The 18,387-nt window shown below is 38.9% G+C and overlaps 1 long non-coding RNA gene across 2 annotated transcripts; it reads right to left on the reverse strand.

Annotated features, from left to right (window-relative positions):
* Positions 1 to 6,036: 6,036 nt before the first annotated feature.
* On the reverse strand, positions 6,037 to 12,592 carry LOC119856033. 2 transcript variants are annotated; one of them, XR_006281670.1, is made up of 3 exons: positions 11,891 to 12,592; positions 9,899 to 9,965; positions 6,037 to 6,321 (listed from the first exon to the last, which is right to left on the reverse strand). It is a non-coding gene; the product is annotated as an uncharacterized LOC119856033 (long non-coding RNA). The 2 variants fall into 2 exon arrangements; XR_006281669.1 differs by having other exon boundaries at positions 6,037 to 8,633.
* Between the last annotated feature and the right edge of the window lie 5,795 nt (positions 12,593 to 18,387).

Below are 18,387 nucleotides of genomic sequence, written 5' to 3' on the forward strand. Positions count from 1 at the left end.
TTGAACTGTACAGCTGCATGAAACTGTAACCGGATGTCTCAGTCAGTTTTTCAAAACTTTTTTATTCTGCTTTCTGAAAGTAAATAAATGGTCTACACTTGAATGGGAAGGCCCCTCAAATGTCCATATTATCTTTTAAACATCGTATTATATTTGGTGAATGTATAACTCTGTGTGGAGTTCTGGTAGCCTGATATGAGTTTGTTACACCAGGTAGGCAGTAGTCTTGCAAAGGTTATTGGCAGAGATTTTTTTTTAAAGTTGCAACATAAGATAGACCAATTTCAGACTTAGATATTTAGGGTTTGATCCAGAGAAAAGATTCCCATCATACCTTTAATGTCTCAACCTGGGACATTCTGCTTCAATTGATGTCACTGGCAAGAACCCCATTGTCTTCACTGAAAAGTGGATTAAGCCTAAACACGATTGGAGGGAACTTCGGCAATGTTTGTGTTTTTAACTTGTATCTTCTCCTCTTCGTGACCATTTTTATAGTTCAGGAGATATAGTCACCCAGAAGGATGGACTTTTTGCTCCATTGAGATGCCCTGGCATGTGCTCTGCTATTAACATGAGTATACTGTACAGCAAATAGACCAGCACTTGAGCATTAGGGAATAAGGCAGCTGTGGTGCTCGGCACTTCTGAAATCAATTCCTTACCATCTCTATACCTTACTTTCTTCATCATTATTTGGGAATAGTAATATTCCACTTCCTCACTGGGGAATTATGATACTTACTGGCTGTAAAGCATTTTAAAAGCCTCAGATGGAATGCACTATATACGTGTAAAATAATACTACTGTTTATCGAGCCCCATTTAAGAACATTTTAAGGTTTCCTCAAATCTTGTTCCCCCATAAGCTCCATAATATATCTTTTTCCCCCAACTGCCTTTCTCCATCCCGATGAGGATCTTCCTCTTCCCAACAGGGCTCTACAGCTCTCTTCTTTTACAAACACTCCTGGTCATCCTCTTCCCCCATCAGGCTGCTCTTCCATTTACTTGTTATGATATAATGGATAGCACAGCTGTTAAGCTTAGAGTCAGCATCTGCATTCATATTTCTAGCACATTCTGTGGTTTCAGCAATCAGAGGTGCCTCAGAATTCATGTCATTCCACTGACCAAGAAAGTCTCTACAGTGCACAGAACTTGCACAAAGCCTGAGCTGCTGTAATGGGAATGATATAAGTAAAGGTATCAGGGCAAGGGAAACACAGAGAGAGAGAGAGAGAGAGAGAGCAAATTTATCTATGGAAGTTGCAGGATTAGATGGTAAGGATGAGTGGCTTGTGTAAGGAATTTGATGTCAAAGGAAGGGAAGAAATAAGTGAATGGATTAAGAAGAGAAGGAAAGCAGCATTAGTATTCAAACTTTTTTGGGTTTATCTAAATCAAACCTTTTGAAGTTCATCCATTTCTAGAAATAGTGTGTAGTGATTGGATGTTACTGTAGTGTATATATTGGTGCTAGTCTTATATGAAATGAAGGACTTCTCTGGGATAGGGATAAGAAATAACATAGAACACACTGAGTACAGTTAGCTGTATCATATGCTGTTTACCCCAAGATTTTAAAATGTTTATAAGTTTAAGCAAGGAGAATCATAGTGACTAGTTTCAATCAACTGCATCCCTTTATGTTCAGATTCTTTTTAGGGGGCATAGCTGCCTGCTTCCCCATTCCTCCTGCATAAGCTCCCTGGTGATGTGAGCAATATTTTGATATGGCAGAATCCCAATTGTGTGTGAGGCCAAGAACTTAGCAGGATTCAAGAAAGAACTAGATATTTATATGGATAATAAGAACATCCACCGTTACATTAGATAGGATAAAATAATTAAATGAATAAAGCCTAATTCTTCAGAACTGAAGACAACCAATCCCTAGTTGAATGGAGGTTAGGAAGAAACTTCCCTTGTAAGTAGGTTACACTATGAGTTTTCTTATACCTTCCTCTGAAGCATCTGGTAGTAGCCAATGTCAGAGACAAAATACAGTATTCAATGCTGCTAGTCTGATGCAGCATGGCAATGTGTGTCTTTCTGTATAAAGTTTAATCTCAAGCTCTATAATGCATCTCTGCACTGAAGTTTGAGGCAGTTTGTCACTTTCAGCAGAATGGAGCAAACTGTAACTGGGAAAACTCTCTTAATGTAGGTCAACTAAGACAAAGTCCTTGTGAAGAGAAAAAGTTTGAGAATAAATGTGATGAAAGCAAAAAAAAAACCCCACCATATTTACAGTGTGTTTCTATTTGTTGTCTACAAAGGCAAACCAGTCCTTTGAGGTTTGGTTTGTATGCTTGCTGTTAAGAAGTCCCTAGCCCATCCTATTGCCCATTATAAACAACTGGAGATTAGAAACAAAATAGACAGACAAAGCCAATAATACAGCTTTTAGCTGAAGCTCAGCCTGGACATGAACTAGTTTATTTTTCCATTTTAAATACAAATAAAAATAATTAGTTTTGTAAGTTTTTTCCTGTGATTTCTAATTGTAATGAAATGAGGTTACAAAAACTTTGGCATTATTTTTTTGCTCCCCTCTAAAGAAAAGCGAAGTCAGAGCAAATGAAACCACAAGACTTGTATAGCTCCAGGAAGTGCTTGCATAAGGCTTATTTACCTTTTAACTAACATTTGTTAACCATGGATTAGTGGAACAGCCTCTTGTAATTATGGTTGCTGTTCAATTTGTGGCTATCTTTAAATTGCAGGCTGACCACCCCAGAGCACAAAGATTGAATCAGCCACATCTCCATAGGCACCACATTTGGATGATTATCACAAAAGATGACATTTTAACACACATGCACACACCAAAGAAGATTTATGCTCAGATCTTCAGAGTCACTTTCTGTCCTTGTAGTGGTTACAAGGTCAATAAAATCAGGGTGGCCCCAGACATAACGCTTTCCATTTTAGTAGAGTGGGAAGTGGCTGGCTAGGACTATCCTTGTTTACTATTTATTATCCTGATGTCCATCTTAGATTTCTTTAGTTAGACTGCAGTAGAGAAGTTAGGAAAGTGATTCAGAGAAAAAGTGTTCCTCGAACACTTTTTTTAAGTGTTTATATGTTGAAATATATAAAACATTTAATGCTTTCTTATGAGCATAGATAGGAACAAGATCTTAATACAAAGTTATACTTGGCAAGAGGAGAAAAATGTGTATGTGTACGCCTACATACAGGAAAATACTACACCGGATCCTCAGCCAGTATAAATATGTATAACTCCATTGGCTATAACATAAAAACACTTGTACATTCTATGGGCAGATCTGGCCCATAGGATGTAGGAGAGTTAACAATAGTATTTTAACTCAATACAATTTTAATTTTTCATTTATAGTTCAATTTATTTTGATTCAAGTTTTCTTTTTAAAAAGCAAACACATGGAATTCATGTCCCTGGAGTAAACTAAAGTGCTCTTGCTATGGTCCGTTCTCTTGAAACCATGGCACTATGGGAACTTGCTATCTCTAACATAATAGAAAATTCACATTTTGTAATGGCTAACAGTGTTATCCTAGACATTTTAAACTTCTGACTAGGTAGGATTAAGACAAGAAAAACATTTCCATGATTTCCTGTTTTCTTTCTCAAGACTTTGTACAGATAAGAGGCTTTGGCTATATATTGACCTTTATCATCAGACTGTTAAGGAATCACCCCTTCTGTTGTAAAACCCATGAGTGGGAGGGAAAGGAAAATACCTTGTGGAGTTTCCCCCACCTCCTTAATAGAATACTTCATGGATCCAGCCCTCAAACCGCCTGGATCTACAGGCATCCAGAGATATTCATACAAAGGCTCTGTGCTTCAATGAGGGTTCTGACACACTAGTGCGTCCCTATCCTCCCCTGCAACATGACTTAAATGGAGCTGTGCTATCAAGGTCTCCCCATGCTAGACATGCCTCCAGGACTTACTTAAAGGGCCCCTAAACAAAGAATTCAGATTCAGTCTGAGAACCTCTATGGGACATCTTACAAACCTTCCTTTAGCTCCCCATCTATCACACAGAGCCTGTTCCTATGGGGCTTAGGTAGGTAGGGAGGATAGAGGTGCAGATCTTAGAGCTGTGAACTGGACCTATGTCAGCATATGGATTATAAATGAGTATGCAATTTCAGACAAATCTTGTTTTTCAGAAATTGGAATTTTTTTAAATTTATTCTCATTTATTACCCTTTGGGTTAGATTTTCTTTGTCTTATCAGCTACAATGTGACTTTTAAAAAGTTGATTAAAAAAATAAATGTTGGCTGCCTGAATTCTTGGCTAGTGAAAAAAGAAAAACTAGAGTTGTTCCCAGATATGAAATTTTTTTTTGGTTCATTCAGATAACTCAGACAACTTTTTTAAAATAAAAGGTTCTAATGCTCAGGAACAGTCATCAGTGGAGGACAGATGCCCACATCTGGGGTTTGGCACCAGTTTGACCAAAATCAGTTTTTAAACTGATTTAGTTAGACCAGTGCAACTTTGCAAGTAGACAAGGCTGTTTACTGGTAGGGTGGTATTTTCAAAAGCACAGTGTTGGCTTGACTCTGCTCTCATTGAACTCAGTGGTTCCAATGACCAGAGTTAGGCTGCTACTTGAGCTCTTTGGAAAATCCTATTCTAAACAGTTACATTCCCTGACCCTATCTTTTATTGATTTTTCATGCACCCCTTTCATACTGTATAAGTATATGTCCATTATTATATTTTGGTAGCACACTATAGCCCCAAAAGAGGATTGGGTCTCCATTGTGCTGGGAACTGTACAAACACTGATAAATACATGTCTACATTTGAGCTTATTGTAGAAAGACATGCTTGCAAGCTTTGATCAAGGTAATGCACTAAAAATAGAAGTATAGTGAAGGCAGCAGGAGGAGCTAGCCACCTGAGTAAGTACGTAGGGCCCTGGTCAGGACTGTACTTGTGTGCCTAGCTCATCCCACTGCCCCTATTATGGCAGCTACACTGCTATTTTTAGCCTGCTAGCACAATCAAAGCTATTGAGCACACATCTACCTAGAAATTACCTCCAACTCAAGTGAAGACATACCCTAAGTAATGCCTCATGGTGAACTTTAAACTTTTTAAAAGAATATTGAACCAGATCCTCAGAGGGTGTAAATCAGCATAACTTCACTAAAGTCTGAGGATCTGCCCCCTTATTTATATAATATTATCTATACTCTTTCTCTTATTACTTTTATTCACAGACAAAAATTATTACACTGAATTTGAATGGATTATGGTCCTTTGTTTCATGAATTGTGGCCTTGTGTTATTCTGTTTCTAGCATGTATCTAGGTACTTGAAAAATCTCCTCTCTAATGAGAGGGAGCAGTTTTCCCTGATGAGTTAGGGGTACTAAGACATCACTTTGTACAGAAAGTAAGCCTGGCACTGCAGAGCTCTCAAGGGCATTGCTATATCTGGAGTTTGACAGGTCTTTCCATTGGTCAGACCTGCATTTACCACCCACCTTGCATGTAGGGGAGTGGGAGATATAGATTGTAACATCCTCAGATGACTTTTTCTATACAATCTGGGGCAAAAGAGAAGTAAGAGGTGTCTGACGTCTTCCTAGCCAGCTTATCAAAAATATGATGCAAGGGTGCTGAAGTCCTAGTCATCTTGATCTAGGTACTGAGGGATCCTCACCCTTTGGAATGCTTGGACAGGGAAAAACTCAAGTCCAGCTGTACTAACAGTGTGTGGTCTAAGCACAAGAGCATGATTCCTCCTAGTAGTATTGTTAAGTGACCCACTGTTGTCAGTTTGTGGGTTTAAGATTTTGTGGTAGTTCACATGTACTCTTTCTGAATAAAATCAAATTTTACAAGAAATAACTGGCGGAAATAATTTTAAAATAGCCAGTTAAAATCAGAGTTTCAGATTAAGATATTTTACCTTAAAATAAGTCAGCTCTTTTGAGGATACCATAAATTCTCATGATTGAAAAACAGAGTTCCAACAGATCCAGTCTTCGGGTTTCAACAAAAAAGTCATCTCACTTCCTTGAAACCAAATAATTTAATATTCTTCCAGTACCCAGCCTCGTAAGAGCTTCCTCAGTTTCCTTTACAGTCTCAGTCTGTGTCTTGAATATTCCAGTTCCTGAATCCTCCAGTTCTGCTCATTTGAAAATTCTGGAAGATTTATGACATCTGGATTCAAATGAAGGAATATTCTGCTGGTGATTGACTGGCTGATGAACAGTTCTCTTTAAATTCTTCTTTTCCATTTATGCTGCGTTTCCTTCCACTTCAGTAGCACAGAAAATCCTTTTTTAGTTTTCTTATGCTTATTTTATGCATGCAATTTATTTTTTAATTTTATTACATTTAAAACAAAGAGTTAAGCTATTTTGATTTATCAAAACCATAATCATATCATAAATATTAAAACTGTGGAAAGCATTACAAATGCTACATTTTCTCTAAATCAGAATAAAACCCATGAGGCAGTGTTATCTATTGATGTTGACAGGTGCACATTAGAAGCAAACTTGCAGAGCATTTGCAATTCTTCTGTTCTGTTACTCTTATATCTTAAGAGTATAGCATATATAACATACAATGCTGATTACAGTGAAACTCAGTGTCAAACAAATGACTTGTGTTCTGCATTTGGATGGGTACACAGCCAGCTTTCAGATTATTATAGAAAACATAGGACATGAGAAGAACATTGTTTTCTGACCATGAAAAGACCACACACATGGTCCCATGTGGAATGCACACTGGACCATCTTCAAAAACAGAAGTTGCATTCTCTGTTGTGCTCACGGCCTACTTTAATTAAATATAGGCACTAGGTACTAAATGTGTTGGCAGTTTCAAACTGAAATGCTGTTGTTCTACCAGTGAGTTCCTCATTGTAGTGTATTTTTAAAATATTAGATTTTTTCAAAGTTCTGTCTGTTAAGGTTCTATAGAGGCTCACAAAAGCAGCTTCTGATATAAAGAAGAAACTTGAACAACAAATGAAACAATTACAGCACAAGACCTTCACAAGACTTACATTTCTTAATCTCAGTTTAGTGTTGGGGAAAGGCTCGTGTTATAAATTTAAGCGGTTAGTGAGTAACTGCGTGGTGTACTAGCAGTTTTTTGTTTACAGTCTCATTTATTAATGACAGCCATAAGCACAAGTAGATGCTCACTCTGATACTACAGTGGACATTTGTCATCTTGGGCTTGCTTAGTCCAACTAGCTGCCTCTGGCTTCTTCCTTCAGACGACTTTTCTTTCCTGCTCCTGAAAACAGTCTTTGACCCCAGGGAACCACTTTTTAGTCCTTCCTTAAGCAGGAATCTCAGGCTGTCTTCTCTTTGGAATAAGGCTGTATTAGTCAGTTCCACACTTTCTCCTTACCCAAGAATCTCCCCAGCTCTGCTCCGTGGAATTGGGTTTTGTTAGTCAGATTTTCTAGTCCTTCCTAAGTAGGAGTTCTCAGCTCTCCTCAGTCTCCAGAGACAATCGGGGTCCAAACTCCCCAAAGGAGAATAGGAGGTCTGAACTCCAAAGAGTAAGCAGTTGAATCAACTGATTTATACGTTGTTGTGCTATAAGTTATGTTAGTCTTATGAAATCTTGTAATGTTCTAACCTTAATGATCATTATGAGCTATGTATACAGACAGTGGTTGTGAATTTATGTATACAGAAAATTGTGCTCATAATTTGTGGGTGCATTCAGGCAGGGAGGCAACCAGATAAAACTTGTTCCAAGTACCTAGCATCATACAACCCAGGAAAAGACAAATGCTGGGCCATTAGAGTTAAGATGACTTTGAAACATCCGGATTAGAACTTCCCCACTCTGAATAATCGTGAGTCACCATGTTTGATGGAAAGGGAGGAAAAAGCCCCTTTTTAAGAATGAAGCTTGAAACTGATGTCTTCAGCCAGAAATGGAGGGACAGTCACTTGGCAGGTGCTGTCTGTGAAGTGTTGGATTCCCCCCTAAGCTAGGGAAACTGTTCAGAGGCAACAGGTAACTTGTATTAGAAAGGGGATTTCATCTAACTTGAAATTTTGAAGCCTGAAGCTGCATCTTTGTTTTTATTTTCTGTGGTTACTTGTATATATGTTTGCTTTCCCTATTTCATCTTTGAAACTATGATTTTCCTATTAAACAAACTGTTTATTTTTACCCCAAGTAGGTCTCTGTGGAGTAAGCTGGTGTCTGGGGCTGGTTCCATGACTTTGGGGGTGATAAACCAGAGGGGAAAAGTCCAAGTGTCTGGTAGTTAAGACCTTGGGGAGGGCAGATTTGGGAAGACTCAGGCCTGGAAGTACTCTTCATATTACCCAACAAGTTGTAATTATTCTAGTGGAAGCCAGAGTGAGACCTTGTGCTTGTGGGCAGGCTAGTGGTGTCAGGACTCTGAACCAATGTTGCACAGCATAAAGGCACCCAAGGTTACAGGACAGGAGGTGACAAAACCCTTTACTCGTCTGCACGATCACCAAAACGTCACAGAGACAAGTTGTGGATTATTGAGCTGTGGGGCCTTTACCAGCTTCTCCCCAAACTGGCCTCTTATCCTTAGACTTCAGGCTTCTCAGCAGGCCAGCATTTCCCAGCGGGCATCTCTTGGTGTCTGCTCTGCTAAAAGACAGAAGGCAGCCATTATGTTGGTCCCCATCTCCTAGCTCTTAGATTCCAAGGCCAGAAGGAACCATTGTGATCATCTAGTCTGACCTCCTGTATAACATAGTTGATAGAACTTCCCCAAAATAATTCCTAGAGCATATCTTTTAGGAAAACCTCCAAACTTGATTTAAAAATTTGTCAGTGATGGAGAATCCACCATGATCCTTGGTAAATTGTTCCATTGGTTAATTACACTCACTCCTAAAAATGTATGCCTTATTTCCCACCTGAATTTGTCTAGCTTCAATTTCCAGCCATTGGATCGTGTTATAACTTTCTAGGCTAGATTGAAAAGTCCATCATCAAATATTTGTTCCCCATGTAGGTATTTAGAGACTAATCCAGTCATCCCTTAACTTTCTCTTTGTTTAAATAGATTCAAAGAACTCAATCACTATAAAGCATGTTTTCTAATCCTTTAATTCTTGTGACTCTTCTCTGGACCCTCTTCAGGTTATTAACATCCTTCTTGAATTGTGGACACCAGAACTGGACACAGCATTCCAGTAGTGGTTGCACTAGTGCCAAAAAGAGGTAAAATATCCTTTTGAGTTAAGGTGATCAGAATGACATGCAATATTTGAGGTATAGGTGTACCATGAATTTATATAGTGGCATTATAATGTTGTCTTATCTCTTTCCTTATGGTTCCTAAGATTCTGATAGAGCCAAACTATCTGAGCCTGGAGATATTTATTCTAGTCTTTACACATTCCTAGTAATTAGGCCATGCCTGTTTTCAGCCTATGGGCATAACTTTCCACAGGTTTTCTGAGATGCAAGGAGAGAGTTGTACTGTCTATTGCGTGAGCAGAAGCTTTTTCCAACTCGACAACTCCTGCCCAAGCACTTATTCTCTTTTATATGTGTGCAGCCATACACATACCATGTCAGAATTTTGTATTGAAAATATGTGGTTTTAGTCTGCTTTATGTCTTTCATCACTGGTAACAGCAGCACCACCAACCATTTGAGCCTGAATGAAAGAAGCCAAAAGCCACTCTTTAATGATTTTACATTCCTGCTGTTTGTATCTTTGTATCCATTAATTGGAGGCTGTTAGTAAAACAATACTGTGTACCTTATTTAGGAACCAAGTTTAAAAAGGACTCGTTAGCTGACATATGGTTACAGGGAAATAATTTGGTGGTCAAAATAAGTAAATAGAGAGCAGGCAGTTTAGTCCTGCGTTCTGTAGTTGGCAGTAATGGGATCACTACCATTTTGTAATGGCCTTCCATGTGGGAGAGAGAGCTCACTTCCTAAGGAAATTACTGCCAGGGGTATCTGCAAAAGAAAAACAGGCATTGCTTTGTACATCTACAACTGCAACCAGATTAATCCTGAATGAACATTGACTCAGACAAATTATGTATATTTACATTCATATTTACTGTATTATCTATGCATACTCAAATATACAGCTTCCTTAAACATCTGCCTTTGATAGAATTAAGTGAGGTACCTCCTGCTAAATGCTAGGTACAGAACTTTGTACATTAAAGTTTTACTTTAAAATATCCTGCTTTAGAAAAAAGGTTTTTTAAAATCTGGAAAGGGAGTGCTTCATAGTATATTACTAACTGCAGTGAATGAGCAGTATGTAGAGAGATTTGTTTAATCAAAAGCCTGGCAGTTTTTGAGCTTGATTCTTATTTATGCTAAGGCTCCTTTACACTGTGCTGGCAGCGCAAAGGATACTAAGTTTACATGTATTTTAAGGCCCCATTATCCTGCCAGAAGGTAAAAAGAGGCCAAAGTATAAATGAGAAGCTGGCCCTTTGAGAATATTGGGTTTTGTCTTTTGTGGCTTTTTTGAAATGGGCTAGTGACTTAACATTTTGTTTTGATATTTTGAAATTTACCAAGATCAAGCTGCTATCCAAGATTAATTTAATAAAGCCAGAAGATACTTTAAAAGTGGTTAAACATAATGTTAACTGAACAAACATGAAATAATTTTACATTAATTTTTTGTAGGTTGCCAGTCAATCTGATAAAACTACAGCTACCAAACCTTTAATAGGAGATTAGTTGTGAAAACACACTTCTTAAAGAAGCCCCAGTGAATGGGTACATTCACCAAGAACCATTCTGGAGGAAAGTGTTTTTCACAACCAATTCTTGCTTTCCGTTTTGCATATTGTCTTTGCAAGCACTGCATTAACAATTTGCACACTCATCACATGCTGAGTGCACAGCCTGAATGACTCCTTAACATAGGAGCAGAAATACATGTTGATTAAATTCTTCCAAACTCCTTGACATGAAAATGAGTGTTGTAAAAGAGTGCTGAAATGGAATGATTCAAGTAGTGTTGCATTCACAATTTAATTCTTTCAGCCTGCCTATTTCCTCTGGACTTATTCACTTCTGAAATCCTACAATGCCCCATGTAGGCCAATACAGAAAACAAATTAACTTGAGGACTGAAGTGAGCTAGTATTCAGGCACACCTGTAAATACTGGCACAGGTAGTAAGGCACTGTGAAGTTCTATGGTCAGTAAAATAGGAGTCTGCAGGCAAACAGGAGACTGATCAGCACTGTGCCTAATTTCTGTAATCATTATGCAACATGAGTAACCAAGTGTAACAACATCCTGTGCCCCTACTCAGACACAAAGCACTGGGTCCCTTGTGGATGAGGGGGTCAGGGGCAGGAATGGGAAGTAAGGGTATTGTCAGTTTCTGATTGTATTAAAACTTACAAATCACATTTTGTGGTACAGGGGGATGTGTAAAACATGTCGTTTCCCCTCCATTATCACTCAAATCCTAAAACAACAAACACTTTCTTTATATTAATAAGGACAATGGTCCCATCAAAGGAATGCATGTGTGAGGCAAGGGGGAGGTGTTTTGGTTTTTGTACTGGTAGTTTGTAGTCTCAATCAAAAATCCTGCAAATGAGTTTGAGATATGTGGTATTTAAGTACATTAGAGTATGTAAGATGCTCACATATGTCACCATGCTTTTGACATACTTGTTAACTCTCTTTCCTGGTGACAACAGACCCTCTTCCTCCTGGGTCAAGATCTGGCCACAACGCCCATCACCTCTAGTCTGATTTACTCTAACTCATTGTCTATGGGGCTAAAAATGGAAACAATTGAGGGGCTTCAATTTGTACAGAGTGCGGGAGTCCAGGTCCTTAGCTGTGTGGGCCACTATGAACACATCATTCTGGTGCATTGTAACAGTCATACTCACCACTGTGGTGCCTCCTGCTGGTTTATTCAGGAATTAGCACCATCCATCAGCAGGGCACCCTCTTCTTGTGGTGTCTCAGTCACTGCTTCTCCACCATCTCCGCTGTCTGTGGGGACCCGCATCACTCCCAGACCATGGCATCCTCTTCAGGGGACAGACCTCCAGCTGTGTCCCAACTCCATTGTCTCCCCTGTTCCCAGAGAACAGGGTAGTCCTCCACACAGCCTTTTGCCACAGTGGCAAACTGCAGTCCTCCAGCTGGCCAATTCCCTCAGCAATCAGTGGGGCAAAGGGGAGGGGGGCAGGCCTGCCCATTACTGTGGGCTCCCACCCAGGGACCCTATAGCTGGCAGCTGCTTACTGCCTCTCCTTCCCCTCTCTGCCACTACCTGCTTTCCCTGGGCCACTTCCCCATAGCCCCAGCACCTACTCAGCCCCTGTATCAAGGCCTCAGCCAGCCACCACTTGCTACAGGATACCAGTCCTTCTCCCTCAAACTCTATGGAGAGACTGAGCTCCTCTTTGCCCTGCAGCCTTTCTTATAGGGCCCAGCCTGGCCCTGATTGGCTGCTTCTAAGCCTTCCTCTGGTTGGCTGGGTTCTGTGCAGCCACTCCAAGGGTTGCTGTTAACCCTTTGCCAGCCTGGGCAGCTAACTTATCACATGCACCAATCCCTCCACTGACCTTGGTACTGATCTTTAAAGTAATTGATTGTCTCTTCTTCCAGGACCCACAAAGTCATTGGTACTGTTCTGCAATCATGCAGCTCACAAAGCTAAATACCACCATCAAGTTTATAATACATAAACATTCTCCATTGAGGCAGCTTGGCTGTGGAATAAACTCAGAATAAATCAGAATAATCCAAAGCCCTACCACCTTTAGAACATGCTACAGCATCCTCTTATTTAATATTAAGCTTTCTCAGTATAACTAGAATGTTATTTAAAATGTGAATAGATATATGTATATTAAATATATATAAACTCATGCCAACCTTTAAAAAATATTATTTGAGGCTCTACTTGGGATATATATAAAAAATCTACTTCTTGAGGGCATACGAGATAAATTAGGGTTGCTAGATGTAGAGGGTAGGGGTATGCAATCCTATGTCAATCATTAACTTGCTACTAGGGATATACAATGGTATTGAATAAAGTATGGTGAAGATTCAGCGAGATACCATAGAAACAGTGAGATATGATCTAAAAACCAATTACTCTTGGAACCAAAAATACCGCCAACCCCCAATATGTTGGCCCCCCATCTATTAAGTGCCACTTCAAGTGAAATTCCCATTGACACACTAAAAATACCTCTCACCTTTCAGTGTAAGAAATTTGCATTTACTCTATATTATTGAAGCAGGGACTGGTGGTTGGCATCTGTGCAACCAGAGATAATAGTACTGGAAATGTGCAACCATACTCCTGATTAGCTGCATAAGAACATCCGACCACTCCCAGGCAGACCATTGGAAAGCAGCAGATCTAGGATATTGCCATCGGAGGCAAGTGAATGGGGCAAGAATGCAAATAAGTAAAATCATGTAAAAAATGACAGAAAGTGAATTGCACAATAATTAATTGCTTTACACATATAATGCTCCTTGAGATCCTAATTCTGTTTTTTACATTAGTTTTAGTGTCAGTGAATAAGCATTAAAGCTAGTCTGTTCAAATGGTCCTAGGCAGTGAATGTGGGACTAAAGGACAATGGATTATTAATGGCATACAGAGACTTCCATGTCTAGGTCACGAGGTTGAGGTTGGTAGCAGGCTGTACCTATTCTGTTGACAGAAGACTTTCACCAGCATTGAATTCAGTTTTGTAAAAGCAGATAATATAAGCACATATCTGACTGGTGTCTGTCCTTGTCATCGATCCAGTGCCTTCTGGGGGACCTAAATGCTACAATAATACAAATAATAATTAAAAAAACAATTTTCTTGTTGGTTTTCTATGCCACTTGAATTGCTTGCCTGTTTGCCATATGTGAGGTAAATAATTTGGACTATCTTTCTATGGGCTCATTTTCTTCTCTATTTTGTTTTTATGTGCTTATATTGTTGTTTAATAGTACCATGCCATCCAGGAATTAAAATTAGCAGAAGATTTCTTTAACCCTGTAAATGTTACTACATCGGGGGCTCAGTGTGGAATAGTGTCAACTTGAAAGACTTTTATTTTTTTCTCCGCTTGACCTACTACAGAAATGTTCTGATATGAATAAGCAGAGTACAGATATTCTGCATTAGCACAAGAATGTCCTCCAAAGCACCATGGCCAATATTAATGAATAATTCATCATGAGTCTCAATGATGGGATGATTCAACTCTAGGCTACATCTGGATGGCTGTAAGTTCCATTAAAACATGCGAGACAGTTGATGAAGAAATATTGAAGGATGCTAAAGGTTATTAGCACCAGATTGAGGAACTGGAGAATCAGGAATCAGAATATAAGAATTATTATTGGATCTAAGGTTAAGTTCCCAGGTCAGGAGCCAAAGGTGGCTTATGTATTCTTGGTATTTGAAACTTTATAGCATTTTGGATGGTGCAGCAGCCCTACCACTTCTGAAAGCAATCCATATCATTCCCGGCAAAATGTCAGGTTTGGTGGGAGTTCATGGAGGAGTTATTACTTGCTGCAGGACAGCAATGTGATTTTAAAGGCAGCAGGAATGTCTGCGTTGTTTATTGTGTATGATAAGATACACAAAATATGTAGAATTTTGCAGAATTTTACAATATTATGCACATAATCTTTAAATTTTTGCCCAGAACTCCCCCAGGAGTACATCTTGATCCTACAGTCTGTCAGAGATTGTTTTGGCCTCTGCTGCAAGTTAGAGCAGCTTTGGGGTTGTTCTAACTGGCCCCTTAGGGCTGTTCTAGTCAGTGTAATTCTGCTTGCTTAAAATCACCAAAGCTCAACATCCATCTCATCCACTTGACTGGGGAGCTGGGAGACGATGGCACAGAGCCAGCCACACTGTGTAAGAGGAAGCCGCAGAGGAAGCCTCAGAGGAAGCCCCATTAGAGAAACTTTTCTGGTTGCTTTGCACTGAGCAGCACAAAGCAATCAGAAATGGGACCATATATTAGCTCATTATGTGTAAATATTTGGATATGAGTCACATGTAGCTTTTACTCTGACTTGCATTTGTATTTTTCTAACAAAATTAGAAGCATTTGTCCAATCTGAATGCTTAGCTGCTTCAACTCTTTAGTTTTTAAATGGCCCTTTATGTAATAGTGAGATAACTTTTTTCTCATTATCATCGGTTGGGAGTGTGGGATGAGACTGCTGGCAGGTAGGTGTGCTGAAAGGTTTGTCATTTCTGTTTAGCTTTGCTTATGCCTCGTGTGGAGAGTTATTTCCTAGAATATAGTGCCATGCAGGATAACGAGTTCGTACTGCAGCAGATCCATTCTTAATTTGCTTTTGGAGTTCAGATTTCTCCAAATAGATCAACTCATCATACAGAGGAATATAATGTATGTACTGTTATGTCTAATTGCAAATTAATTTTGTTTAAAAAGAAACTACATTGAGATCATTAAGGATCCATTGCTAAGTGATCTTAAATCAGGAAATACCCAAATTAAGTTTATAATTGCAGCCTTAACTCTGGGCCCTTATGTGAATGTACTTTGATACAAGCTTTAATTAAATGATCACACGTTCTCAAATAATACAATGAAATATCTTACAATGTTTTCTATAATCTTGGATACATGTATTGTAACACTGTGTACTATGGTACCTTGCATGTTCCAGAAGACAGAAACCATCGAAGTCGTTCACAGGAAAATAACATAGTAAATCATTTTACACAGCATACTACAAATTAAGGGCCACAATCTAATCTCACTCATGAACATGTGACCCCAATTACATCTAACTGGGCAGAATTTGCAGTTAGATCCACATGGGCTGACCTTTGCAGCCACACAAAGCTGCCATTGTTATCAGTGGGCCCAGGATTTCACCCCTAAATTTGCATCCAAAGGCCAAATCCTACAATTGGATCCACCCATTCAAAACTTTGGACTCAGATGGTGCACCATCAAAGTCATTGTTCTTTGTGTGTCTGCAAGAGTTCCCTTGTGTGGTTGTGAATGCAGGATTGGGGTCAACATTGGCTTCTCGGTTAACTAAGGCCCTGATGTTGCAAAGCACATAAGTATGTGCTTATCTTTTAGTGCACAAGTAGTCTCATTGACTTCAGTGGTACGACTTATATTTTTAAAGTTAAGCACATGCTTAAATACTGATAGAGCCCACCAAGTGATATGAAAATAATAATCTTATGATCAGAAAGTACCTAAGGTGCACTATGGATACAGTTTTAAGGAGCTGTGGAGAAGTTACTACCAACTTCTAACATTTCAATGTCTCCAGTTTATTTTACATCTAAAAGATCTTTTGTCAGAAAAGGTGCTCTCCTATGAGGATGCCATCTACAATATCTGAGTTACATTTCTCTACGTATCCTAATTTGGTTAATTTATTTTATAAATGAATAATAAGAAGGGGGAGTTGTGAGATAAAACTTATGTAATGGGCAGGACCTAGTAAGGTTCTCAACTTCCTTTCCCACTCAAATTACTAAATTTTCTGAATGAGAATTAAAAGCAGCCTTAATTTGATCTAATCATCATATGATCCTTCTTTTGCTATTTGGTTTAGAAAGTGTTTGTAATATTATTTTTAGGACATGGGGGAGATAGGTCACGCAGCCTATTAGCAACTTATCAATTGATGATTGATTAACTGATTAAAATAAAGTGATTGATTATTGACAAAAATGCAAATATAATCCTCAGAAGAAAGTCCAGGTGGATTCAAACTTTCTATTTTAACTGCAAAGGCCTGGTGGGAATACAGGGAAAGTATTACATTCAAACTTTTTGTAATAATGCTTCCACCACAAAATATCAAACACTACCCAAAAGTCTGCAGGCCAAGATTTTCAAAAAGAAGGAGCATAAAGTGATGCTTATATACCATATTTAGGCCCTTTAATGACTGGACAGATTTTCAAAAGAACTCTTCACCCACACTGACTGACAGCAACAACGGAGCTCTCATTGACTTGAATGGTGAAGAACCAGGGTCTCAGTCAGTGCAAGCTGCAGAGTGCTCAGCACTTTTGAAGATCTGGCCACTTATTGGTTTAGGTGCCTAACTTTAAGCACCCACTTTTAAAAATCTAGGCTATAGACGATAGTGCACACGTTTAAGTTTACCAGAACTCTTCAGAGTTTATGCCTGAGACATTTCAAGTAGCACGGTAAGTAAAGGCATTTCAACATTTCTGATGGATTTTTGGTATATTCTCACATTAAGGTAATTGACATATAGTGTATAGCATTTTCTCATCCATTTTTCTTTGTGACGTGCAATGAACCGTCTTTACTAAATTGTACATCACATATGCTCCTTATAATTTCCCATATATAAGGAGTAAACTCGTCCATACATGAGCTTGTGCAACACAGACAAAGAAATTCTTTCTTCTCCTTCAAAGATAAACCTTTTTTAAAATGAAAAAAAGTCTTAAACTAATTCCAATAGTGTTCCATGAGTCCCAAATTCATTCCAAGGCACCCTTCATTTCTGTAGGGCTTTATGCCCTACTGACTGTTAAAAAGCAGCCTTTACATTACAAAGCTGCAGCTTAGTTTCATGAAGCACTAAGCTGAGGCAACTATTGAAAACCACTCAACCAGTACTAGCCAAATATACCCATTAATCAGTGCTATTTGCCTCTTAAAGTTAGGACCTAATCCCTGATGTGATCCCTAAGAAGCCTCTGCTTTATTTTGGGGTTTTTTGCCCTTGGAGTCTTCTGCTTCTTCACCATGGAAAACAATTATCACCTCCCCCTTTAATTGTGTCACGCCCAAAATTATTAGCAGAATGAGAGGGATCCGTTTAGATCAAATAAGAGCTCAATGTAGACCTAAAGCAGACCTTGTGGAGGCTTGAAAAAGTTTAATTGCTTTTTTTACATTTTTGCCTAGCTCTGTACATCCAGGTTCCTGCCGGGACTGGAAGTGGAAGTTTTGAAATGCTATGAGAAAGGCTATTTAGGGTTTGTAATAAGAAAGGCAGGATTGTCAGCCTGCCCAGAAACAGGAAGCACTGGAAATCTCACAAGGTGTCTTGTACACATGAGCTTTCCAGTCCGGTTTTACAAACACAGACTGAAGAATTTTGTAGAAGCAGCACCCAAACATCTATTAACTGTTAGTGCTGATTTCTTTGTCTGGCTGTAGTGCAAAAAGGCCTCATCATGTTAGGCACAATGTAAAAGACAGTTTCTCTCTGAAGCTTCAGATCTGCACAAAACACTATTAATATTCTATATTTGTATGTGTTGGCACACAAAAAACCCAATCAGGGGTTTTTGTACTGGGCACAAGTAAGAGAGAGTCCCTATCCCATACATGCTTCAAATTAGCAACCAAACATAAAGGTG

Source organism: Dermochelys coriacea, chromosome 5 (assembly GCF_009764565.3).
Source record: "Dermochelys coriacea isolate rDerCor1 chromosome 5, rDerCor1.pri.v4, whole genome shotgun sequence".
In the NCBI taxonomy this organism is placed as follows: domain Eukaryota; kingdom Metazoa; phylum Chordata; order Testudines; family Dermochelyidae; genus Dermochelys; species Dermochelys coriacea.